The following is a 26555-nucleotide window of genomic DNA, read 5'->3' on the forward strand; positions in this document are numbered from 1 at the left end:
GTCATTTTATTAAAAACCATATTTAGACTAAATTTCAATTGTTTGAAAAAGGAATTTCTTCAAAAACCATTGACTATGAAGTATTTTCATATGTTGTCAAGGAATTCTATTTTTAAGGTGGATGTTGATGAGGCTCCTTTATATTTTATACCAGTTGATTAATGAAGACAACCATGAGGGTATAAATAATATTATGAAAGATATAAGGTAGGAAGTTTAAATTGTATTTATTACATGTGTTTAAAAGTGTACTTATCTACTAAATTCAGAAGGTGAATGTATATATATTCGAGTATATTGAGATTTACAACAATGTTTATTTTATTACAGATAATGAAGGAAAGAATCATATTAGAAAATAATTTCTATTTTGTGGCAAAAGTCTGAAAAAGACTTGGAAGGGGTTCCAGAAAGACCTGTTTTTCTACAGGACTTGTCTGTTGTAATAGGCCAGCCTGTTTCCTTTGTGAAAAACACTTTCTAGAGGAATTTCCAACAGCAAGGCAAGTGAAGAATAATATATTTGGGGCTGCCGCATGGCTCAGATGGTAAAGAATCTGCCTCAATACAGGAGACCCAGATTCAATCCCTGGGATGGGGAGATCCCCTGGAGAAGGCCATGGCAACCCACTCTAGTATTCTTGCCTGGGAAATCCCATGGACAGAGGAGTTTGGCAGGCTACAGTCCCTGGGGTTGCAAAGAGTCAGACACAACTGAGGGACTAACATTTTCACGTTTCAGAATCCAAAAGGACAAAGGCTGGAGTTAGGGTTCTAATCCTCTCACTGTGGCCTAAAGATGTAGTGCTGGGCCATAGCTGGTGGACATCTGGATCAGGGACTCCTTCACAAAGCCTGGTCCTCTAAGATCTGCCACTTCCGTTCTATTAAACCAGAAAATTCCCTGCCTGTAGACCATGCAGTCTTCAAGGAAACTCACGCTTTCCTCAAAACCCAAGGTAGAAAGAAACAAATAGGCAACTGGGAGAAATAACACCCCAAGCCTATGCTAGAGATGAAATTTAAATTTACATTACCAGCAACTGCATGGGAGTCACAGGAGACAAATTAATACAAAGGACCTTTGAAACCCTGGGATTCTGCCAGAATCAAAGCCAGTGACACTTTCACAACTAGGACACATGAAATTACCCAAGAGGAGAAAACATATATAGATAACACACAAAAGATACATAGACACATGGAAACAAAGTGAAACTAAAACCCACAGAAGATGCATGTACAAAAAGTGAGTTACAAAGAACTGAGAAAACAACTCTCCATGTCAGAGAGTTAAAAGATGATCAGCCAACTGAACTGTGAGAACCAAAGAACCATGATAACAGACCAATATGAGAGTAATTGTTGAATATGTATTCATAATATATGTAAATTCATTTAGAGGTAAAAGAAGGTCTAGAAATAGAACACTAATGGAAAGATAAATGAATTTGAAAAAGAAACAAACTATTTTTTACAAATGAAACTTCCACAGTTAGAAGTGTGAAAGAGGAAGTAACATAATTGTCCTGCCACAGTTCAAGAGGGACATAAGAAGGTAACTATATGAGAAAATTCCCCAGAAAGCAACACAGAGATACAACACAGAGATATAAAGAAATGGAAAACATGAAAGATTAATTAAGAGACATGAAGCACACACTGAATAGGTAAAACATTTCTGACTGGAGTTTCACAAGAAGAGAATGGAGATGTTAGGATGGATGGGTGGGGAGATAGATAAATAGACACATGGAAACAAAGTGAAACTAAAATTCCAAACAGCAAAAAAACAGAAATAAAGTGGGCAGCGGCGTGGGGGGTGGGGGGTGAGGGGTGGGGCGTGGTGCAAAGTCAGGGTTTTGTTTAGAAGTGGATAAGAGATATTAACTAATTGAGTCTCTTGTGAAAGTTAAATTTAGTAAAATAAATTCTTGAAATGCATTAATTAAACAAGGAGCCAGTAAAAATGGGCAAAAGATTTAAACAAACTTTTCACCAAAGAATGTATACTGATGGCAAATGAGAACATGAAAAGATACTCAACATCATTCATTATCAGGAGAATATAAATTAAAATCACATATGAAATATGAATATGCACCTTTTAGATAGCTAAAATTAAAAAGATTGACCAAAGTAAGTGCTGGCAAGGATGTGGAAGAAATATAATTCTGCAGAATTGCTGGTGGGAATGGAAATGGAAAAAGCACTGTGGAAAACTGTTTGATAATTTCTTTAAAAGTTAAGGCAGCCCTCAGAATGGGAGAAAATAGTAGCAAACAAAGCGACTGACAAATAATCTCAAAAATATACAAGCAGTTCATGCAACTCAATACCAGAAAAATAAACGACTCAATCAAGAAATGGACCAAAGAACTAAACAGACATTTCTCCAAAGAAGACATACAGATGGCTAACAGACACATGAAAAGATGCTCAACATCACTCATTAGTGTGTGTGTGTATGTGTGTGTGTGTGTGTGTGTGTGTGTGTGTGTGTTAGTTGCTCAGTCGTGTCCAAATCTTTGCAACCCCATAGACTGTAGCCCACCAGGCCCCTATGTCCATGGGATTTTCCAGGCAAGAACACTGGATTGGATTGCCATTTTCTTCTCCATCAGTCATTATTAGAGAAATGCAAATCAAAATCACAATGAGGTACCATCTCACACCGGTCAGAATGGCTACTATCAACATGTCTACAAACAGTAAACGCTGGAAAGGGTGCAGAAAAAAGGGAACCTTCTTACACTGTTGGTGGGAATGCAAACTAGTACAGCCACTATGGAGAACAGTGTGGAGATTCATCTAAAAGCTGGAAATAGAACTGCCATACGACCCAGCAATCCCACTGCTGGGCATACACATTGAGGAAACCAGAATTGAAAGAGACACATGTTCCCCAATGTTCTTTGCAGCACTGTTTACAATAGCTAGGACATAGAAGCAACCTAGATGTCCACTGGCAGACAAATTGATAAGAAAGCTGTGGTACATATACACAATGGAATATTACTCAGCTATTAAAAAGAATACATTTGAATCAGCTCTAATGAGGTGGATGAAACTGGAGACTACTATACCGAGTGAAGTAACTCAGAAAGAAAAACACCAGTACCGTATATTAACACATACATATGGAATTTAGAAAGATGGTAATGATGACCTTATATGTGAGACAGCAAAAGAGACACAGACATAAAGAACAGTCTTTTGGACTCTGTGGGAGAAGGCAAGGGTGGGATGATTTGAGAGAATAGCATTGAAACAGGTATATTATCAAGTGTGAAGCAGATCGCCAGTCCAGGTTTGATGCATGAGACAGAGTGCTCAGGGCTGGTGCACTGGGATGACTACCATTGTTCGTATTGACATAAATGTTCATAGCATCTTAAGTTGTAATAGCCAAAAACTGGAAGCAATTACAATGTCTTTCAACGGGTGAATTGATAAAAACAAATTGTGATATATCCACCAATGAATCACTACTCAGCAGTACACTTTTCTTAGTTTATTAATTAATTTTAATTGGAGGCTAATTACTTTACAATTTTTTAGTGATTTTTGCCATATATTGACATGAATCAGCCATGGGTATATATGCAATACACTTTTAAATGATTAATATGTATGTATGAGTTCATTACAATCCCTAAAAAAGACAATGCCAAAGAATGCTCAAACTGCACAACTGCACTCATCTCACACGCTAGCAAAGTAATGCTCAAAATTCTCCAAGCCAGGCTTCAACAATACGTGAACTGTGAACTTCCACATGTTCAAGCTGGTTTTAGAAAAGGCAGAGGAACCAGAGATCAAATTGCCAACATCCACTGGATCACCGAAAAAGCAAGGGAGTTGCAGAAAAGGAGTTCTGCTTCTGTTTATTGACTATGCCAAAACCTTTGATTGTGTGGATCACAAGAAACTGTGGAAAATTCTGAAAGAGATGGGAATACCAGAACATCTGACCTGCCTCTTGAGAAATCTGTATGCAGGTCAGGAAGCAACAGTTAGAACTGGACATGAAACAACAGACTGTTTCCAAATTGGGAAAGGAGTACGTCAAGGCTGTATATTGTCACCCTGCTTATTTTACTTATATGCAGAGTACATCATGAGAAACGCTGGGCTGGAGGAAGCACAAACTGGAATCAAGATTGCTGGGAGAAATATCAATAACCTCAGATATGCAGATGACACCACCCTTATGGCTGAAAGTGAGGAAGAACTAAAGAGCCTCTTGATGAAAGTGAAAGAGGAGAGTGAAAAAGTTGGCTTAAAGCTTAGCATTCAGAAAGCAAAGATAATAGCATCCAGTCCCATCACTTCATGGCAAATAGACGGGGAAACAGTAGAAACAGTGGCAGACTTTATTTTGGGGGGGCTCTAAAATCACTGCAGATGGCGACTGCAGCCATGAAATTAAAAGATGCTTGCTCCTTGGAAGATAAGTTATGACCAACTTAGACAGCATATTAAAAAGCAGAGACATTGCTTTGCTGATGACGGTCCATCAGTCAAGGCTATGGTTTTTCCAGTAGTCATTTATGGATGTGAGAGTTGGACTATAAAGAATGCTGAGTGCGGAAGAATTGATGCTTTTGAACTGTGGTGTTGGAGAAGACTCTTGAGAGTCCCTTGGACTGCAAGGAGATCCAACCAGTTCATCCTAAAGGAAATCAGTCCTGGGTGTTCACTGGAAGGACTGATGTTGAAGCTGAAACTCCAATACTTTGGCCACCTGATCGGAAGAACTGACTCATTTGAAAAGACACTGATGCTGGGAAAGATTGAAGGCGAGAGGAGAAGGGCACGACAGAGGATAAGATGGTTGGATGGCATCACTGACTCAATGGACATGAGTTTGAGTAAACAGTTGGTGATGAACAGGGAAGCCTGGCGTGCTGCAGTCCATGGGGTCGCAAAGAGTCAGAAACAACTGAGCAACTGAACTGAACTACAGTGATGAGTTCGTGTGCAGATGTATGTGTAATATATATATTATATTATAAATATAATGCAATATGTGGCATATTGTATAAATCATTCAATTCAGAGTAAAGTAGCATATAATTGCAACTTTTGTTAAAATTGTGTAACCTATAAATAAAATGTAAAGGTGATAAAAACAACTGATAAATTTAGGTAAAGGTAGTGATATTTCTTATTCTATTCCTTCAAATATTTTATATACATGAAATTATTCAAAATACAAATTTTGAGAAAACTCAGCTGTATGTGTTTATGTGAGATATAACTAAAATAAATTACACAGAAGATGTAGAGGTAATGTTATGAAAGAAATACATGTTAGCCTCAAACTAAAGAAAACTGATGTGGCTATAAAAATATCAAACAAAAAAGGCTTTAAGGCAAAAAAAAGAAGTTCATGAGTTAAAAGTTAAAGGACAGAACTTTTCAGAAGTTCTGAATGCCTAAATTTATATTCATTTCACAGTATAATCTCAAATACATAAGGGGAAAATGTCACCAGTACAGTCTTCCCTCAGTATCTGGGGGATTGATTCTAGGACCCTTGAAGATACCAAAACCCGCAGATACCCACATCCCTTACATGAAATGGTATACTATTTGCATATAACCTATGCACATCCACACATATACCTTAAGTTATCTTTAGTTTACTTGTAATGCCTAATACGATGTAAATGCTTAAAGAGCTGCCTGTGTTTAGCATTTTCAATTTTTTCTTTTTGATACTTTCTGGAATTTTTTTATGTTTTCAATGTGAGGTTGATTGAAATCAAGGAAACTCATAGATATGAAGGGCTCACTGTACGAGGAGAAATCGGCAACCTCACAATCACAGTGGGACATTCTAAAGGCTCTTTTCTAGGAAACAGACTGATCAAATAGACAAAAAATTTGTAAAGATATGAAAGGCTTGAGCATACAGTTTATATACTTGATATAAAGGGTATTTATAGAACCTCATAGCCAATAAACAGAACACACATTACTTACAAACTCTCATAAAATATTCATTAAAGTTGATGATTCCCTAAGTCACAAAGGATATTTTCAACCAAATGGAAACACTCTATATCATTCTCTGGTGACAATGTAAAAGACAAAAGAAGGGAAGAAAAAGGAAACAAAAGTAGCCCATCTCTCCCCCCACCCCCATATATTTGAAAACAAAACAAAACAAACACACACTTATTCTAGGGACTTAACCAGCAGTTAATCCCCTGCATCGAATTCCTTCGTGCTTAAAATAAATAGAACCTTCTTCTTTCCTGCACTTACTCTTGACTGACTATTGTTTACATTAAAACACAGGAACTCCTGTTCAGTTGTATACTATACATAAATCAAAACCCAACTATAAATTGGTAGAAGACATTTGTTACTCACAAAGCCAACCAACGATCAATGTTGATAATATATGCAGAACTAGGAATCAGTGAAAAAAACCTAAATAACAAAATTGGAAATGTGAACAGGGAGAAAACCCACACAGCATAAGGACACATTAAAAGCAGCTAAGTTTCCATAGAGAAATGAAAAATAAAGTACATCATTAATAGTTTATATTAAATTGTCAAAAACTAAAAAATTAGGTGTTGGTGAATATAGAGGAAAGCGATAGCTCTGACAAAGTGTTCTGGTTAAAATGTAACTGATAGCATGAAACACAAATAGAAAAGGTCAATTAAATGTGAGGATTACACATACTGCATGTCCAGCAGTTGCATTCCTATTAGTATACTTGCTGCTGCTGCTGCTAAGTCACTTCAGTCGTGTCCAACTCTGTGCGACCCCACAGACGGCAGCCCACCAGGCTCCCCCGTCCCTGGGATTCTCCAGGCAGGAACACTGGAGTGGGTTGCCATTTCCTTCTCCAGTGCGTGAAAGTGAAGTTGATCAGTCGTGTCCAACCTTCAGCAACCCCATGGACCGCAGCCTTCCAGGCTCCTCCGTCTATGGGATTTTCCAGGCAAGAGTACTGGAGTGGTAGTATACTTGAGAGAACTGTTAATATGGCATAAAAAATTCACATTGTTTTAATGGCAAAAAGAAAAAAAAAATGTTGATAAAACATAATGACAATCTACCAACCAGAAAATCAATAAGTAAATTGTGGTTTACTCATTATATATCTTTTAAAATTAAAGAAAAAAATCTGTAAATCATGGACAAATCATGAAAATACTGATGAACAAATAACAAGTTATAGAGGGATGTAAACAGTAAGATGCTTAATAGTGTTTACAGACCATAAATTTGCCCTGAAAACTGTGAATGTAAATGAGGATACTGTTAACTTCAACAATAACTGTAACATTTTATTTCTTTAAAAAATTATGAGGCAAAAAAGGAACAATATTAATGTATATGCTGGATGGTGGGTTTAAGAATGTTATCCTCTACACTTAACAGTAATGCTCAAAATTCTCTAAGCTAGGTGCATGAATTGAGAACTTCACGTACGTGAAGAATCAACAATACATGAATTGAGAACTTCCAAATGTTCAAGCATGATTTAGAAAAGGCAAAGGAACCAGAGATCGAATTGCCAACATCTATTGGATCATAGAAAAAGCAAGAGAGTTCCAGAAAAATATCAACTTCTGCTTTATTGACTACGCTAAAGCCTTTGACTGTGTGGATCATAACAAATTGTGGAAAATTCTGAAAGGGAAGGGAATACCAGACCACCTTACCTGCCTCCTGAGAAATCTGTATGCAGGTCAGGAAGCAACAGTTAGAACCAAACATGAAACAACAGACTGGTTCCAAATTGGGAAAGCAATACTTCAAGACTTTATATTGCCATCCTGATTACTTAATTTATATGCAGAATACATCTTGTGAAATGCTGGGATGAATGAAGCACAAACTGGAATCAAGACTGCCTGCTGAAATATCAATAAGCTCAGATATCAGATGATACCACCCTTGTGGCAGAAAGTGAAGAGGAACTGAACAGCCTCTTGATAAAAGTAAAAGAGAAGAGTGGAAAAGTTGGCTTAAAACTCAACATTCAAAAAATGAAGATCATGACATCCGGTCCCATCACTTCATGGCAAATAGATGGGGAAACAATGGGAACAGTGACAGATTTTCTTTTCTTGGGCTCCAAAATCACTGCAGATGATGACTGTAGCCACAAAATTAAAAGACACTTGCTCCTTGGAAAAAAGCTATGACAAACCTAGACAGCATATTAAAAGCAGAGACATTACTTTGCCAGCAAATGTCCATCTGGTCAAAGCTATGGTTTTTCCATTATTGGTTTTACCAGTAATCATGCATGAATGTGAGAGTTGGACCATAAAGAAAGCTGATGAAGACCATATGAAGACAATAATGAAAGGAGAAGAATTGATGATTTTGCAAACTGTGGTGTTGGAGAACTTGAGATTCCCTTGGACTGCAAGGAGATCAAACCAGTAAATCTTAAAGGAACTCAGTCCTGAAAAATCATTGGAAGGACTGATGCTGAGGCTGAAGCTCCAATACATTGGTCACCTGATGCAAAAAGCTGACTCCTTAGAAAAGACCCTGATGCTGGGAAAGATTGAAGGCAGGAGGACAAGGGGATAACAGAGGATGAGATGGTTGGATGCCATCACTGACTCGATAGACATGAGTTTGAGCAAGCTCCAGGAGTTGGTGATGGACAGGGAAGCCTGGTGTGCTGCAGTCCATGCAGTTTCAAAGAGTTGGACATGACTGAGCAACTGAATTGAACTGAACACTTCTGTATATTTGAAATTTGTGCAATTTAAACAAATAAAAGAAATAATTCCAATAAAGTTATGATACTATAACTGTCATTAATAAGAGCAGAAGAAAAAGAAAAACACCATTCTGAGATGCTATGGAAAATGAATGAATAATGAATGTTCACCAATGCCTAACTATGCACAGGGAACAAAGTTAGCCTTTACCTATTGTGACTGATCAGTGTTTTTGGTTTTATTTTTAGGTGGGGGACTAAAGTAATATGTGTCCTTATTCACTAATAAAAGGTATTAGGCACCAAGCAACTGAAAAGTAAATGAAATGTATTATATCATAGACAAAAACATCTGATCAGAACTACTTTCCTTGGGACATTTTTCACAATACTAATTTGGTTTGTGGATTTTCAAGACAGAGTCATGGTCATGAAAACTAGCTTTGCAATTAAAAAATTTGGATTCTAGTCTTTAAGAATCAGGCAAGTCACTTCAATTTTTTAAACTTGATTACATAACAGTAATATAAATATAATAATACAAATGAAAGCATTCTGTAAATTGAAAGTAAACACTTATGAAGCGTGTTACCTCAGATTGTGTTCAGTCACCAAGTCATGTCCAACTCTTTGCAACCCTATGGACTGTGGCAAGCCAGGCCTCCCGGTCCCTCACCATCTCCCAGAGTTTGACCAAGGTCACGCCCATTGAATCAATGATGCCATCCAACCAGCTCGTCCTATATTGCCCTCTTCTCCTTCTTCTTTCAATCTTTCCCAGCATCAGGGTCTCTTCCAGTGAGTCAGCTGGTTGCATCAGATGGCCAAAGTATTGGAACTTCAGCTTCAGCATCACTCCTTCCAATGAGTAGTCAAGGCTGATTTCCTTTAGGATTGACTGGTTTGATTTCCTTGCTGTCCAAGGGACTCTCAAGGTTCTTCTCAAGTGCCAGAGTTCAAAAGCACCAATTCTTTTGAATTCCTTTGAAGGCACTCTGCCTTCTTTATGGTCCAACTCACATCCGTATGTGACTACTGGAAAAATCATAGCCTTGACTATATGGACCTTTATCGGCAAAGTGATGTCTTTGCTTTTTAATACACTGTCTAGGTTTTTCATAGTTTTCCTGCCAAGAAGCAATGGGCTTCTAATTTCATGGCTGCAGTCAGCATCTGCAGTGATTTTAGAGCCCAAGAAGAGGAAATCTGTCACTTCTTCCACTTTTTCCCCTTCTATCTGCCATGAAGTAAGGGGATCTGATGCCAAGATCTTATTTTTTTTAATACTGAGTTTTAAGCTGGATTTTTCACTCTCCCCTTTCACCCTCATCAAGAGGCTCTTTAGTTCTTCTCTTTCTGCCATTACAGTGGTATCATCTGCATATCTGAGGCTGCTGATATTTCTCTAGCGATCTTGATTCCAGCTTGTAACTCATCCAGTCTGGCGTTTCACAAAATGTGCTCTGCATATAAGTTAAATAAACAGGGTGACAATGAACAGGCTTGTCATACTCCTTTCACAATTTTTAACCAGTCAGTTGTTTCATATAGGGTTCTTACTGTTGCTTCTTGACCTGCATACAGGTTTCTCAGTAGTTAATTCTAACTTCTATAGCTGAGCTGATGTTAATCTGTTTCAAAGCCCATCTAAATCAAATTTGTTTTATTCTATTCAACTTGTAATGTTGAATGTCTGCTCCTACTAAAATACTCAAGAGTTTTATCTTGCTAAGGCAAAGAAGTAGCCAAGTAGAGTGATAAGCCTGTTGTCAGGATCCAGAGCTCCTAACGTAGTAATCTATTCATTGGTTAAGAGTAGATTAAGTCTGCTGAATACCTGTTGTAACAGAAACTGTGTTGAGGGTTTTTGTTTTAATCTTTACAATACCAGTTTTAAAATCAGTTCTATTACACTCTCCAGATTTTACATGAAGAAACTGAAGTTTAGAAAAGTAAAGAAACTTGTCCAAGTTCACATGAGTAGGTCAGAGGCAGAGCTGAGGTTTGGAGCCAGTTCTGTTCAATTCTAGAACTTATTTCTCATCTCTAGGTCACTCATTACTGATATGGGATCTATAGATGTGAAGCAGAGAACATAATTTCTAGTCCAATTAGATCTGTAAGCATTTTTATGCCTAAAAGACTATAATGAATCATAGCTGTAAAACTATAAAATTTAATACTGAAGAAGAATTTAGATATCACCCTTAGTTTATTCTTTTACTTATTTGCATACTCATTTTTATAGATGTTTATTGATCAATATTTATCAAAGTGGCTACATTAAAAGATAAAAGAATACAATTCAATAATAAATAAATAAGAATTCTCCTTAAGTACTGATCCCCTGGAGGGAATGGCTACCCACTCCAGTATTCTTGCCTGGAGAATCCCATGGACAGAGGAGGCTAGTGGGCTACAGTCCATGGGGTTGCAAAGGGTCAGACATAACTGAGTAACTAAACAAGAACAGCAACATGAGATTTTATGCTTTAATGGCTATAACAGCTATTATAGGGTACAAAGATGCATGAGATGCAAATTCTTATCTTTAGCTTGCTGTTCACAAGAACACAACTTATTACAGAAAGTAGTTTGTGTATGTTACATATTATCTAGTCCACCACTGCTATAGATGAGAAAATTGAAGTATAAAGAGGTAATACCTTGAATAACAACTCGATTATCCAGTTAGTCAAATCACGTTGTCACCAACCCAATGAAGACCAAAGGTCCCTAGTGTATTCCACCTGCTAATATAAATATAATGCACACAAATCAGCTGCTAGGAAAGGGAGTTTATAGTTTTGCTTGTTAAAATAAATACCTTATGTGAACTTTATTAAATGTAAGTGATAGTTCAAAAAACTAGATCTGTTTGAAAGGGATCAGAGAATAAAGTTATGTGCCATCTTCCTTCCAGTAAGGGAATTCAGAAACTAGCTGGAAGTATTGTATTACAAAGTCCCTTCCGTTGGCCTGACTAATCATCACAGGGGATGTTTCAGGCCAAGTCTAGGGTTTCACTTCAGTTGTGATCCCCACACTGAAAAGTCGCACTCTCATATTAATCGGCATAAAAACTGGTGCCTTGAATCGTCCCTCAGAGTAGAGCGTTCAAGTTTGGAATCTAAAGCCTGACTGGAATTGTAGACCATGTTCTTCATAACTTCTACCAACTTAATTTAGACCATTTCCACCTGGAAAAGGTCTTATTCAGGTCCTCTCTGCTCACTGTCTCAGTAGGAGAGGGTAGATCAGATTTCTTTGAAGTTAAGAAACCTTACAATGATACTAATCTCTTTCCTTCAAAACCAAAGTATGATTTTTCAAGTTTTTGCCATTTGTACTTCCCACATGTGAGCTGGGATCTTCCCACTTCTTGCTATCTGCACTTTTCACCTCGCCAAAGCCACACGACTCCTCCTGATGTCCTCGTGACCTGCTGATGGTCTCCCTGCCGGAGTCCACTCCTGACACAGAGGCACAGAGAACTATATTAAAATGCCCAGTCATCCTGTGATCCCACCCGACCCCCTGGCCTCCTGGTAACCATTCCTCGGCTTCAGGGTGCAATAAATACCATTGACATTTCTTCCCCTGGCCTGTAGAGTCCTCTGCCATCTGATTGGCCCTTCCTGCGTCTCCATCCCCATCTTCTTCACCCTCCCTTAAGTCACTAAGCCACAGCCTGCTGTTCTTTAGTTTCTGGTTATACCAATTGTCTCCTCACCTCAGAAATGTGGCCCTCACTCTTTTCTCTGCCTCAGCTGCTCTCCCGACACTCTTCACTCATTCCTATCTTTTGGGTTTCAGCCTAAATCTTCCTTCTAGAGACTCCTCCTCTGCCTCTCTTATTTGTTATCTCAGCCATTTACCTTTTTTCCTATACAAAATTTACTCCCTCAGTGAGGAAAGTAGAAAAGCAATGAAAAGTAAACAAATAAGTGCTATTCGCTCTCCAATAATGATATCGACCTGTAGTTAGTTGAACACATGCCTTCTCCATCAGAGCATAAGCCCAACAGCAGAGACCTGTCCATCCTTTTCACCACTGCATCCCCAGTTAAAAGCACATACCTGCACATAAATCGGGCTTCCCTGGTGGCTCAGCTGGTAAGGAATCCGCCTGCAATGTGGAGACCTGAGTTCAATCCCTGGGTTGGCAAGTTCCCCTGAAGAAGGGAATAGCCACCCACTCCAGTATTCTGGCCTGGAGAATTCCATGGACTGTGTAGTCCATGGGGTCACAAAGAGTCCAATGCAACTGAGCAACTCTCACTTTCACACATATCTGCTGAGCGAATTAATATAAGAAATCTTTGGATCCTCCTATATATTCACATGTATATATATATATATGAATATGAATTGTATAATACATTGTTTTGTCAGTTTCATTAGTTTTTAAATTGTTCTCAGTTTTCTACATAGACAATCGTATTGTCAGGGGTGGGGAAGATAAATGCTTCATAGCTTATCCAATAACTATACCAATTATTTTCCTTTCCCATGTTATCATATAGACTGAAACATCTGAGGAGATGCCTCCAGCTCCATCATGGGAAATAGAATAAACCAGTAGGGAGAGCTCCAGACCCCCAATCTTGCCTCAAAAATAAGAACTAAGCTTTTTTTTTTGGTTTTCTAATTGCTTTGAAAAAGAGTTATGTGGGGAAAAGGGTTCCACTCTCAAAACTAAACTTGAAAATCACCGGGCTAGAACTTCTGGAACAATATAAACAGTGGTATCCCAGTCATCCTTGTTTTTTTAGAAATGATCATTTATTGACTAGTTAATATGAGTCAGGTACAAACTCTACGCATTGTATATCAATATTTCTCTTTAACAAATAGTTTTTAAAAGACTAAGTGAAATGTCCATAGATGCAGAGAAAGTAAGTACTACAGTGAGGATTCAAATTCAAATCTTTCTAATTCTAGCCATTTCTCATAACTACAAAGTTAAATAAGGCCTTATATAGGGAGATTTTGAAATACTTTCTCCCCTTTAGTAATTCAAGAAATTTTCTAAAAAACGGCCACGACAATATCTCTCATCCCACATAGGCTCCTATGACGTGACTGTGACAGCACACCGGGAGGTAGTGCCTACGTCCCCTCATCGTCAGCCAGGGCGCCCTCTGCCCACGCCCGGAAGTGATGCTCTGTAACTCCCAGGACCAGGTCATAGAGAGAATACTGCTTCCGGTTCCGCTGGAGGCTTGCCTCAGTTTCTAGACACCATGACGTGAGGAAGCCCAGGAAGCCTTGGCGGGGATCCAAAGGCCCTAGCCCACAGCCCGGGCTGAATTCCTGGCTGGCAGGCAGGTGGAACTAGCTTGCCAGTCATGCAAGTGCATCATCTTGAAAGTAGATCCTCTAACCCACCCTTCCCATACTCCGTTGAGTTGCCCCAGCAAACACTGCATGGAGCAGAGGTGAGCTGGTTTCACTGAGTCCTGCCTAAGTTGCAGATACACAAGCAAAACAAATACTGGCTGTTGCTTCAAGTCACTAAGCTTTGGGGTGCTTTGTTAAGCAGCAAAGGATAACTAAAACAGAAGACATACATTCTATACACCAGAAAAGGTGAAAAAATTCTGCTAACGCTCAGGTTTTTGAATATACAGATTATGCATATTAGTATCAAGAACAAATAAACATTGACAAAGCAAAAAGACAACCTACTGAATGGGAGAAAATATTTGCGAATGGTATGACTGATAAGGGGTTAATATCCAGCATATATAAACAGCTTGTATAACTCAACATTTAAAAAAAAAAAACTCAGTTGAAAAATGAGCAGTAGAACTGAATAGACGTTTTCCAAAGAGGAAATACAGGTGGCTAAGAGGCACATGAAAAGATGCTCACCTTCAGTAATCACCTAGGAAATGCAAAATCAAAACCTCAACGAGATATCACCTCACACCTGTCAGAACGGCTATCATCCAAAAGAACAGAAATAGCAAATGTTGGCAAGGACATGGGAAAAAGGGAACCTGGTTACACTATTGGCAGGAATGTACTTTGGTGCAGCCACTGTGGAAAACAGAAAGGAGATTACTAAAAAAATAAAAATAGAATTACCGTATGATCCAGCAATTCCACTCCTGGGTGTATATCAAAAAAATAAACAAACCATTAGTTCAAAAAGACAAATGCACTCCAATGTTCACAGTGGCATTATTTATAGCTGCCAAGATATGAAAACAACCTAAGTCTGTCAACAGATGAAAGGATCAAGAAGATGTAGTACAGGTGAGGGCCTGACCCTCAACGTCACCTGCCCACCATGGGGCTGGTCCTGGCCTGCCTTGCCTGTCTCAGAGGGCCAGGATAAACACAGCAGTGATGCTGACGATGGCAAGCAACCTGAAGCGCAAGGACAGTCTCTAAGGTCCTAGGAGTCAGCCACAGCCTCTGACTCCACTCGGGGGTTTCTGTGACAGACAGGCTGTGTGTTAAAGAGGCTGCAGAACTTGAAGCTAGTTTACCTTATATGTGTAAAGTGCATTTTTCTGACCCAAGCAAGCTGCATTGTTTACAGCTCTCACCCAAGATAAGGGTTACTAACAGGTTGGAAAATTTCAGTTTGAAGCTGAGGTTTTCGATGCATACAACACAGTGCCTCCCAGAGTGAACTGCTTGACCCAGCTCTGGCACCCCAACTCCACTGAGAAAGGTGAGATACGTCTCAGGGCACTGACTGGGCCCCCAGAAGGACGCTGAAGGATGTTGTTTGGGGACTAAACTCTTTGTTTACTGATGCTTTGAATTTTGGTGATCCACTGGATATAGAGGCTGCAGTACATCCTCTGGGGGACAAGGAGGTCTTCCGGAATAAAGGGGAAGTCTACACGAAGCGCTACACTGGAGGATACGGGGAGAGGACTGCAGGGCCCTGGAATGTGCCTTAGAAGTTGGTCTCCAACCAGAAGGGAGCCTCCTCCCGAGTCCTCAGCTCCCCTCAGTCCGGCTGGGCCATCGGAGTTCTGTGACCATGTTGTCCTGACGAAGAGCCTCTTCCAGACCACCCATTGCAGACAGAGAGCTGCACATAAGTATAGCCACAAAATATATTTGGGGTTCTAAAGAGTTATCGGTTTACCTTAACGTGATTATTTTTTGAAACTATACTGCATGGGCTGTTGATGAGATTCTCGAGAAGTTGTAATGAACTCAGCATTGAGGCTTGAGCTTGCTTTTCCCCCTCTCAGAGTTAGTCCTTGCAGGGGTGCTGCTAAGGATGTGCTCAGCCGCAGTTCACAGATTGGCACTCAGAACCCCGCTACAGACTGATTGGAGGCGAATTCTAGTAGCTGTTCCCATGAATGTCGTCCCTACTTAGATGCTGTGAAGCTTCCCAGGGTACAGAGCCATTCACTGTAGAGCTCTTACTGCAATGTGTATTCTACTGAATTTGGAAGAAATAACCCATGTCCCAGGGCTTCTCTGGTGGCTCCGAGGGTGAAGAGTCTGCCTGCAATGCAGGAGACCTGGGTTCGATCCTTGGGTTGAGAAGATCCCCTGGAGGAGGGCATGGTGACCCCCTCCAGTATTCTTGCCTGGAGAATCCCCATGGACAGAGGAGCCTGGCAGGCTACAGTCCATGGGGTATCAAAGAATCAGACATGACTGAGCGGCTGACCACAGCACGGCAATCCATGTCCCAAGAGCTCTCAGTGCTGGAGAAGAGACTGCGAATTGACCCGGGCACCGCCCGTGGGGACCCACGGTGATCGGAGGCCAGGAACCAGCAGAGAGGTCTGGCAGTGGCTGTGGTGGCCTTGTGGTCTCCCCAAAGTTCACATCAGGGGATGCGCTACCCTCCACTGATAGCCTGTGAGTCCCAGAGATCTCCTCTCCACCTGGCAGGACTCACCTGTCTGATGTATTTTTGGGTGCTGGATTCTCATCCTCTGAACCTCAGCCTCACCCTCCTCACAATGCGTGGCTTCCAGGTGATGCATGCTGCTCAACAGGAACAGATTTTGTCTCTTAAAAAAGGAAGAAGAAGAAGCGGTTTATATATACAATGAAATGTTACTTGGTCATAAGAGAGAATGAAATTTTGCCATTTGCAGCAATATGGATGGACTTGGAGGGCATTATGCTAAATGAAATAAGTCAGAGAGAGACTGAATGCTATCACTTATATGTGGGATCTAAAGTAGAACAGGCTAATGACTATAATGAGAAAGAAGCGGACTTACAGATACAAAGAACAAACTAGTGGTTACCAGTTTAGGGAGAAAAGTGGCGAGGGGGATGAAGAGGTACAAACTATTAGGTATAAAATAAACTACAAGGATGTGTTGGACAACGTGTGGAACACAGGCAATATTTTATAACTAAAGATGGAGTATAAGCTTTAAGATTGTGAGTCAGTGTAGTGTATACCTGTATACGTGTTGCTTACATACCTGTAACTTACATACTATCGTGCATCAACTATATTGCAATATAAAATATTAATCTCATCCCCGAAAAGAAAAAAACATAGTGATTTTATGCTATTTTTCATTAACCTATTACTGTTGTGGCTTACAACATCAATCCTCTCCTTAAAGAATTATATTTTTTACATTTGCAGAATGCTTCAAAACCATGCTTTTATTGTTCAGTTTTAGCTCTTTTAAGCTATGTCTTTACTATTCTTGAGTTCTTAATTTTGACCCATCCTCAAAGTTCTGTAAACAATGATGACTGGCATTTAGTTTTAGGGAGAACAGCTTGATTTGTGTTCTTCTCTAGAATGCATGATTTTCTGTGTTTTAAAAGCTTCAATTCAAAAAAATAAAAAATAGGACTCTGTGGGAGAAGGTGAGGGTGGGATGTTTCGAGAGATCAGCATCGAAACATGTATATTATCAAACAGATCGCCAGCCCAGGTTGGATGAATGAGACAAGTGCTCGGGCCTGGTGCACTGGGAAAACCCAGAAGGATCGGGTAGAGAGGAAGGTGTGTGTGTGTGGGGGGGGGGGGGGGGATCGGGATGGGGAATACATGTAAATCCATGGCTGATCCATGTCAATGTATGACAAAAACCACTACAATATTGTAAAGTAATTAGCCTCCAACTAATAAAAAATAAATAAATAAATAAAAGCTTCAATTCATGCAAAAAGCTTGTTTTGTCTTTTATATTCAAGAATTTTGCCTGAGTATACCTAGGCATGTGTTTCATTTGTTTTTAGTGAGCCTTTTTAAAAGATTATTTATTATTTTGGTTGTCCTGGGTCTTCGTTGCTGCATGCGGGCTTTCTCTAGCTGTGGTGAGTGGGGGCTGCTCTTTGTTGGGGTGAGCGGGCTTTTCATGCAGTGGCTTCTCTTGTTGCAGAGCACAGGCTCTAGGCATGCAGGTTTCAGTAGGCACACCACAGAGGCTACAGTAGCTGTGGATCCTGGGCTCCAGAAAGTGGCCTCAGAAGTTGGGGCACGTGGGCTTAGTTATTTCCCAGCATGGGGACTCTTCCTGGAGCAGAGGTGGAACCTGTGTCCCCTGCACTGGCAGATGAATTCTTATCCACTGGGCCACCAAGGAAGTCTTAGTAAACCTTTTTAAAGCCTCAAACAAATATTTCTTTAGCTCAGAAATTTCTGTCATTTAATTTTTAATTGCATTCTTCTGGTTTCATTTCCTGCTCTGGAATTCCTATTTTGCATAGTTACATCTGTTGGACTCCTTATTTCTTATCTTTTCTCTCATTATTTTCAAATATTTGTTGTTTTCCCATGAGTCTTGAGAGAACTCTCAAGGTTTTCTTTCCCAGCTTCATTAATTGATTTTTTTTTTTCAGTATAATTTAGGGCAGTCATTCCTTCAGCCGGGGGTGAACATGCCAAAGACATTTCTAATTTTCACTCAGTCTTTCCAGACCTCAAATTTTTCCTTATTCATGGTAATCAGTCCTCATTTTGGAGATGAACTATCTTCTTGTGCCCTATTGCAAACAAGGTTTCAAATCTTTTAAAATGTTTGCTCTTTGCTTGTGATATGCTTTGGTGCAATTTAGTAAGAAAGGCAAGGTTTTAAATCTTTTAAAATGTTTGCTCTTTGCTTGTGATATACTTTGGTGCAATTTAGTAGGAAAAGGTAAGCAATGCCGGGAATGGAAACTGACAGGAGAAATACTTGGCAGTACCGTGTATTGTGATTCTGAGTACTGACGTATCTGTTTTAGATTCCAGGGTTAATTATGGAGTGTTATCAATCGTGGCTCTAGTTTCTAACATATCTCATGGAGAATATGAGGCATAAAAGGAAACTTTAAAAAATTAGCAATGAGAAGAGCTGAGGCAGACTCAATGTGCTCTCATAAGGATGGGACATCCTTGCAATGCAACACCATGTAGCCATTATGATGATACATTTATTGACATGGAAAAATGTTTGCAGTACACAGTTAGTGCTAAAAGCAAATTTTTAAAAACATATGCAGCCTGATCTTATTTTTTGTGAGCAAAGTAGCATACATATTAGTCATAGTCACAGACTGGAGAATTGTAATCTTTTTGTTCAAAATGGGGCTTCCCTGATAACTCAATTAGTAAAGAATCTGTATGCAATACAGGAGACCCCAGTTCAGTTCCTGATTTGGGCAGATCCCCTGGAGAAGGGATTCTTGGGCTTCCCTTGTGGTTCAACTGGTAAAGAATCCGCCTGCAATGCAGGCGACCTGGGTTCTATCCCTGGGTTGGGAAGATCCCCTGGAGAAGGGAACAGCTACTCACTCCAGTATTCTGGCCTGGAGAATTCCATGGACTGTATAGTCTATGGGGTCACAAAGAGTTGGACAGGACTGAGCAACTGTCACTTTCACTTTGTTCAAATCAGTTCAATTTGCTAAATCAATACAAACTTGCAGTCAGTAGAGGGCGCAAAGAGAGAGAGAAAGAAGTGAGGTGAAAAAGCTGATATATGAGTAGGATGAAAATTTTCATAACATAAAGATTATTTTTATTTTCTCCCCATTTGTTTATCAAAGAAAATTTCAAAAAGATCATAGAAGCATAATTGCAGGTTGATTATCACTTCTTCTGCAGAATGCTTGGTGTTAGCTAGAGAGTCAAAGCATGTACTTTCAGTGGGTAAAGGGAACAGAAAGTGATAGAGTGCCTATTTTGTTCCAGGCACTAATGTGTACATAGTACACTGTAGAATGCTACATAGAACATATTTTGATATTGCATCAGACATTGCAAACAGATTAACACAGTCTTGATGGGGTTTTGATTAAACTACATATCTTGGAGATACTGACTAAATCTCACAGCTACAGATCACTTTATAGCTATTAAATGCTTTCAGACTTACTATTTATTTTCATACAACATTCTGCAGAACAGACTCTTCTTTTAAAGATGAAAGTGGCATGGTTTATGGAGGTGTGGCAGGATTAGAGATTCTCTCAGCAAGGTTTTTATGTCTGGGTATGCTGATTTCCACATGCTGTCTCTCAAATAACCAAGAAATCTTAAGACATGAACAACACCTTGACCCCATGAAAGAGCCTCATGATATTAGCAATAATTAATACCATATATGTCAAAGAATTTGTGTTCTCCACTATTTTTTAAATAGAATTTGACATTATAACTCACAGCTCTGACTCCTGGATTAATTAATCTAGATATGGTGGTTTCCAAAAGCCAATGTTATGAGAAGGCTCAAGAGAGGACCCCTGTGAACACCAGAAGAAAGAGGGGCCCTCAGCGCTACAGCTACAAGGAGCTGAATTCTGCCCACAGCCCCAGGAGCTGGGAAGAGGGTCCCGAGATCCAGAGAGCAGTACACCCCACAGATAACCCGATGCAGCCTTGTGAGAGCCGGAGCAGGAAACGCAGGATGGTCTACAATAAATAACCAAACTGATCACATGGACCACAGCCTTGTCCAACTCAGTGAAACTATGTGCCATGCCATGTAGGGCCACCCAAGACAGAAGGAGCATGGTGGAGAGTTCTGGTGAAATATGGAGAAGGGAATAATAAACCACTTCATTCTTCCTGCCTTGAGAACCCCATGAAAAGGCAAAAAGATAGGACACTGAAAGATGGACTCCCCAGGATGGTAGGTGCCCAATGTGCTACTGGAGAAGAGTGGAGAAATAGCTCCAGAAAGAATGAAGAGGCTGAGCCAGAGTGAAAACAACATGCAGTTGTGGATGTGACTGGTGATGGAAATAAATTCTGATGCTGTAAAGAAGAATATTGTGTAGGAACCTGGAATGTTAGGTCCATGAATCAAGGTAAATTGGAAGTGGTCAAACAGGAGATGGCAAGAGTGAACATTGACATTTTAGGAATCAGCGAACTCAAATGGACTTGAATGGGTGGATTTAATTCAGATGACCATTTGCTTACTACTATGGGCAAGAATCCCGTAAAAGAAATGGAGTAGCCCTCATAGTCAACAAAGAGTCTGAAATGCGGTACTTGGATTCAATCTCAAAAACAACAGAATTATCTATGTTCATTTTCTGGCAAACTATTCAATATCACAGCAATCCAAGTCTATGCCCCAGCCACTAATGCTGAAGAAACTGAATTTGAATGATTCTATGAAGACCTACAAGACTTTATAAAACTAACACCAAAAAAAAAAAAAAAAAAAAAAATGTCCTTTTCATCATAGGGGACTGGAAAGCAAAAGTAGGAAGTTAAGAGATTCTTAGAGTAACAGGCAAGTTTGTCCTTGGAGTACAAAATGAAGCAGGGCAAAGGCCAACAGAGTTTTGCCAAGAGAACACACTGGTTATAGCAAACACCCTCCTCCAACAGCACAAGAGATGACTCTAAACATGGACATCACCAGCTCATCAATATTGAAATCAGATTGATTGTAGTCTTTGCAGCCAAAGATTGAGAAGTTCTATACAGACAGCTAAAACAAGACTGAGAGCTGACTGTGGCTCAGATCATGAACTCCTTATTCCCTCCTTATATTGAGGAAAGTAGAGAAAACCACTAGACCATTCAGGGATGACCTAAATCAAATCTCATGATTATACATTGGAAGTGACAAACAGATTGAAGGGATTAGATCTGATAGACAGAGTACCTGAAGAACTATGGATGGAGGTTTGTGACATTGTACAGGATGCTGTGATCAAGACTATCCCCAAGAAAAGGAAATTCAAAAGGAAAAAATGATTGTCTGAGGAGGCCTTACAAATAGCTAAGAAAAGAAGAGAAGTGAAAGGCAAAGAAGAAAAAGAAAGATATATCCATCTGAATGCAGAGTCCCAAAGAATAGCAAGGAGCAATAAGAAAGACTTCCTCAGTGATCAATGCAAAGAAATAGAGGAAACAATAGAATGGGAAAGACTAGAGATCTCTTGAAGAAAATCAGAGATACCAAAGGAATATTTCATGCAAAGATTAACAAAATAAAGGACAGAAATAGTATGGACCTAACAGAAGCAGAAGATATTAAGAAAGGTGGCAAGAATACACAAAACTATACAAAAGAGATCTTAATGACCCAAATAATCACGACGGTGTGATCACTCACCAAGAACCAGATATCCTGGATTGTGAAGTTGAGTGGGCCTTAGGTAGCATCACTATGAACAAAGCTAGTGGAGGTGATAGAACTCCAGCTGAGGTATTTCAAATCCTACAAGATGATGCTCTTAATGTGCTGCACTCAATATGCCAACAAATTTGGAAAACTCAGCAGTGGCCACAGGACTGGAAAAAGTTAGTTTTCATTCCAATGCCAAAGACAGGCAATGCCAAAGAATGTTCAAACTACTGCAGAGTTGCACTTATTTCACATGCTAGCAAGGTCATGATCAAAATTCTCCAACTAAGCTTCAACAGTACATGAATTGAGAACTTCCAGATGTTCAGGCAGGATTTAGAAAAGGCAGAGAAACCAGAGATCAAATTGCCAACATCTCTTGAATCATAGAAAAATTAAAAGAATTCCAGAAAAACACCTACTTCTGCTTCATTGATTAAGCCTTTGACTGGGTAGATCACAACAAATTGTGGAAAATTCTTAAAGAGATGGGAATACCAGACCACCTTACCTGCCTCTGAGAAATCTGTATACAGGTAAAAAAAACAACAGAACTGGACATGGAGCAACAGACTGGTTCCAAATTGGGAAAGGAGTACATCAAGGCTGTTTATTGTCACTTTGCTTATTTAACTTAAATGCAGAGTACATCATGCAAAATGCAAGGCTGGATGAAGCAAAAGCTGGAATCAAGATTGCCAGCTGAAATATCAATAACCTTAGATATGCAGTTGACACCACCCTTGTGGCAGAAAGTGAAGAGGAAATAAATAGTCTCTTGATAAAAATATAAGAGGAAAGTGAACAAGTTGACTTAAAACTCAACATTCAAGAAACGAAGATCATGGCATCCAGTCCCATCACTTCATGGCAAATAGATGGGGAAACAGTGGAAACAGTGACAGACTTTATTTTCTTGGGTTACAAAATCACTGCAGATGCTGACTGCAGTTGTGAAATTAAAAGACACATGCTCCTTGGAAGAAAAGCTATGACAAACCTAGAGAGCATATTAGAAAGCAGAGATATTACTTTGCTGACAAATGTCAGTCTAGTCAAAGCTATTGTTTTTCCAGTAATCATGTATGGATGAGAGAGTTGGACCATAAAGAAAGCTGAGTGGTGTGAAATTGATGCTTTTGAACTATGGTATTGGAGAAGACTCTTGAGAGTCCCTTGGACTGCAAGGGGATCAAACCAGTCAATCTTAAAGGAACTCAGTCCTGGATATTCATTGGAAAGAGTGATGCTGAAGCTGAAACTCCAATACTTTGACCACCTGATGCAAAGGACTGACTTATTGGAAAAGACCCTGATTCTGGGCAAGGTTGAAGGCAAGAGGAGAAGGGGTTGACAGAGGATGAGATGGTTGGAAGGCATCAGCGACTTGATGGACATGAGTTTGAGCAAGCTCCAGGACCTGGTGATAAACCGAGAAGTCTGGCATGCTGCAGTCCACGGGGTTGCAAAGAGTAGGACACGACTGAGTGACTGAACTGAACTGAACTGATTTGGAGACATGCATTGAAAAAATATGAAAAATAAAAGTAGTGTGGAGAGGGTGTATCCTATTTCTTGTTTTTGCTCTAAAGTGCTCTCTCTTTTAAAAAATAATCATGATTGTGGAGTGTGGTACTCTTGTTCTTTTAAGTACTTATTTAGCAAAAGAAAAAAAGCTCATAGATACAGAGAACAGATTTGTGTTTGAATTGGGCGTCATAGGTGAATAGGAGTTTTTTTGTTCATTTTGATTTAAATAAGTCACATTGTTCTTTGGGGGGAAAAAAAACATCATTTAAACAAAATCTGAGGAATTCCCATCAGTGTTAACTCTATCCCAGGGATGCCAGCTGAGACTCATATGGGACCTTTGTCAATGTCTGCCCTGACATGACATTTACTGCTTGCCAACTCTTGGCCCGATCCAATTCCCAATCATCATTTTTCTGAGATAATTTTCCCGGAGCGTGGGATGGAAAAGGGAGAAGAAACGCATTCAGGAGGAATCATTCCTAAGGCATCTAGATACAGATGAAATCTCCTCCTATGTGCATGCTATGCAGACTCCATTTAGATACAAAGGGATGGGATTGGGTTCCTAGTGAGAAATTAAGTCTCTTCACTTCTGCTTGGTCTGTATGGAGCAGTTCCCTGGTTACTTCCCCCGGATTTGTGACTGGTTGACTGTGGAAGGGAGGGAGGAGGGCAGTCAGCTGAAGGGGCAGCAGCATCCCTCTATCAAAGGCCTTGGGAGGGGAGGGTAAAGGGGGCTGAGCAGCACAGGGGAGAAGAAGTCATTTCTTTCCACTGGCTGCAAACTCCACACTCACAGCTCACGTCTCTCAGGAATCCAGAGCCCTCTTTGGTCAAGGACACCACAGCGGTGGATATTTTCTTCCTGATGCTCTTTGCCATCATGAAGTGAAGTGAAGTGAAATTCACTCAGTCGTGTCTGACTCTTTGTGACCCCATGGACTGTAGCCCGCCAGGCTCCTCTGTCCATGGAATTCTCCAGAAAAGAATACTGGAGTGCGTAGCCATTCCCTTCTTTAGAAGATCTTCCCAACCCCGGGATAAAACTCAGGTCTCAGGCATTGCAGGCAGATTCTTTACCATCTGAGCCACCAGTGAAGCCCATCATAAGTCTGCTCGTTTTGTCCTACATTATTTATCTGTTGGGGGAAGATGAATCTGACTGGCCCAGAATCCTGCTTGGGGATGCATCAGTGAATTTTTGCTTCTGGTCACTATTTAAGGTATTGATTGAAAAACAAAACTCTAAAAGATCTTGATTTTTTTCCCTCAGATGCATTGATGTAGCATTTCCCAGATCACTCTGAAAAGCATAAGAAGCCCCAACTTCTTTCTTAGACACCTAATTTAAAGTATAATTAGAAAAATGAAAAGTAAAACCTTAAATGTGAAAAAATTTTTTAGGTAGAATGAGTTTGTAAAAGTGTATAGGTCAGGAGGGACTGTTAACTCTCAGTTTTTCCTTCAAATTGGGTGCTCAAAAAGAGTTTGAAATCCTATACCAGCCTCTCCCTCCTCATTTTAACTTTTACTGGTCTGAGATTCCCAAAGACACACTATTCTTGATCAGCAATGAATAACACTGGGTTCTTAGGCTGCAAAGCTTCTCAATAAAGCTGTCCAGGAGGCTGGTGATGAGGACGTTTCCCACTCATGTTCGAATTTCCCACTCATGAGAAGAGCCCAGAGTCACTACCATCTGTGGCCGCCACCCTGCCTGCTTGGCTGGGGCAGCAATGTCTTCGCATACCCCACTGAGCAAGCCCGCTGTCCTCTGCCCACAGGCATGCCGCCCCCAGGACCTCACAAGGCCAGGCTGCTTTGGACTGCCTCGGGGATGTGAGGGACCCCAGTACTCAATGACAAAAAAAGTGGTTGGTGTTCCTGCTGCTCTCCGAGTTGTGTGTCTGAACCCTATGCAGAAGTTTCCCTACCTAGGGCACCTGGCTCACCACCCTGGAGGGGAAGAGGAAGAAGAAGGTAAAGATCCATTTCCACAAGAAGAAGCAGCCCATGAAGCTATGGAAGCAGGACAAAAAGAACAGAAAAGGAAATTGACAAGTTCCCAGAAATCTTCAATACCCATGGATTCCTACTCTGAGCAGTCAATAAAATAGACTGCTTATTCTTTTCTAAAAAAAAAACAAAAACAAAAAACTGTCCATGAGCTCTTCAGATAACCTAGTAACAGATTCATCCAATTGACAAGTTCTCCAAAATCTCATAATAGAAAAAAAATTTGTGGCTAATAAGCAAGCAAATTTCCTCCACAGTTGTCTTTTTACAAACAAATTCCAGTAATCTACCTAAGATGTTTCAAAAGGAAAGTTAGAAAAATATTTGAGCAGAATAATTTTCAGTTTAGATCATGTCATCCAGTCTCATTACTTCATGGCAAATAGAGGGGAATGATCATGATGGTATGATCACCCACCTAGGCCCAGACATCCTGGAATGTGAAGTCAAGTGGTCCTTAGGAACCACCATTGTGAACAAAGCTAGTGGAGGTGGTGCAATTCCAGTTGAGCTATTACAAATCCTAAAAGATGATGCTGTGAAAGTGCTGCATTCAATATGCCAGTAAATTTGGAAAACTCAGCAGTGGCCACAGGACTGGAAAAGGTCAGTTTTCATTCCAACCCCAAAGAAAAGTAATGACAAAGAACATTCAAACTATTGCATATTTGCAAAGTAATGCTCAAAATTCTCCAAGTCAGGCTTCAAAAGTATGTGAACTGTGAACTTCCAGATGCTCAAGCTGGATTTAGAAAAGG

At 40.0% G+C, this 26555-nt stretch overlaps 1 non-coding gene and 1 pseudogene across 1 annotated transcript; both read left to right on the top strand.

Annotated features, from left to right (window-relative positions):
- The first annotated feature begins 15070 nt into the window (after positions 1–15070).
- Positions 15071–15636, top strand: LOC136150202 (NEDD8-conjugating enzyme UBE2F pseudogene; annotated as a pseudogene).
- Positions 15637–25405: 9769 nt separating this feature from the next.
- Positions 25406–25490, top strand: LOC136150412 (small nucleolar RNA Z195/SNORD33/SNORD32 family). Its single transcript, XR_010659839.1, has one exon. It is a non-coding gene; the product is annotated as a small nucleolar RNA Z195/SNORD33/SNORD32 family (small nucleolar RNA).
- The last annotated feature ends 1065 nt before the right edge of the window (positions 25491–26555 follow it).

The sequence above is a fragment of the Muntiacus reevesi genome, chromosome 18 (assembly GCF_963930625.1).
Source record: "Muntiacus reevesi chromosome 18, mMunRee1.1, whole genome shotgun sequence".
In the NCBI taxonomy this organism is placed as follows: Eukaryota; Metazoa; Chordata; class Mammalia; order Artiodactyla; family Cervidae; genus Muntiacus; species Muntiacus reevesi.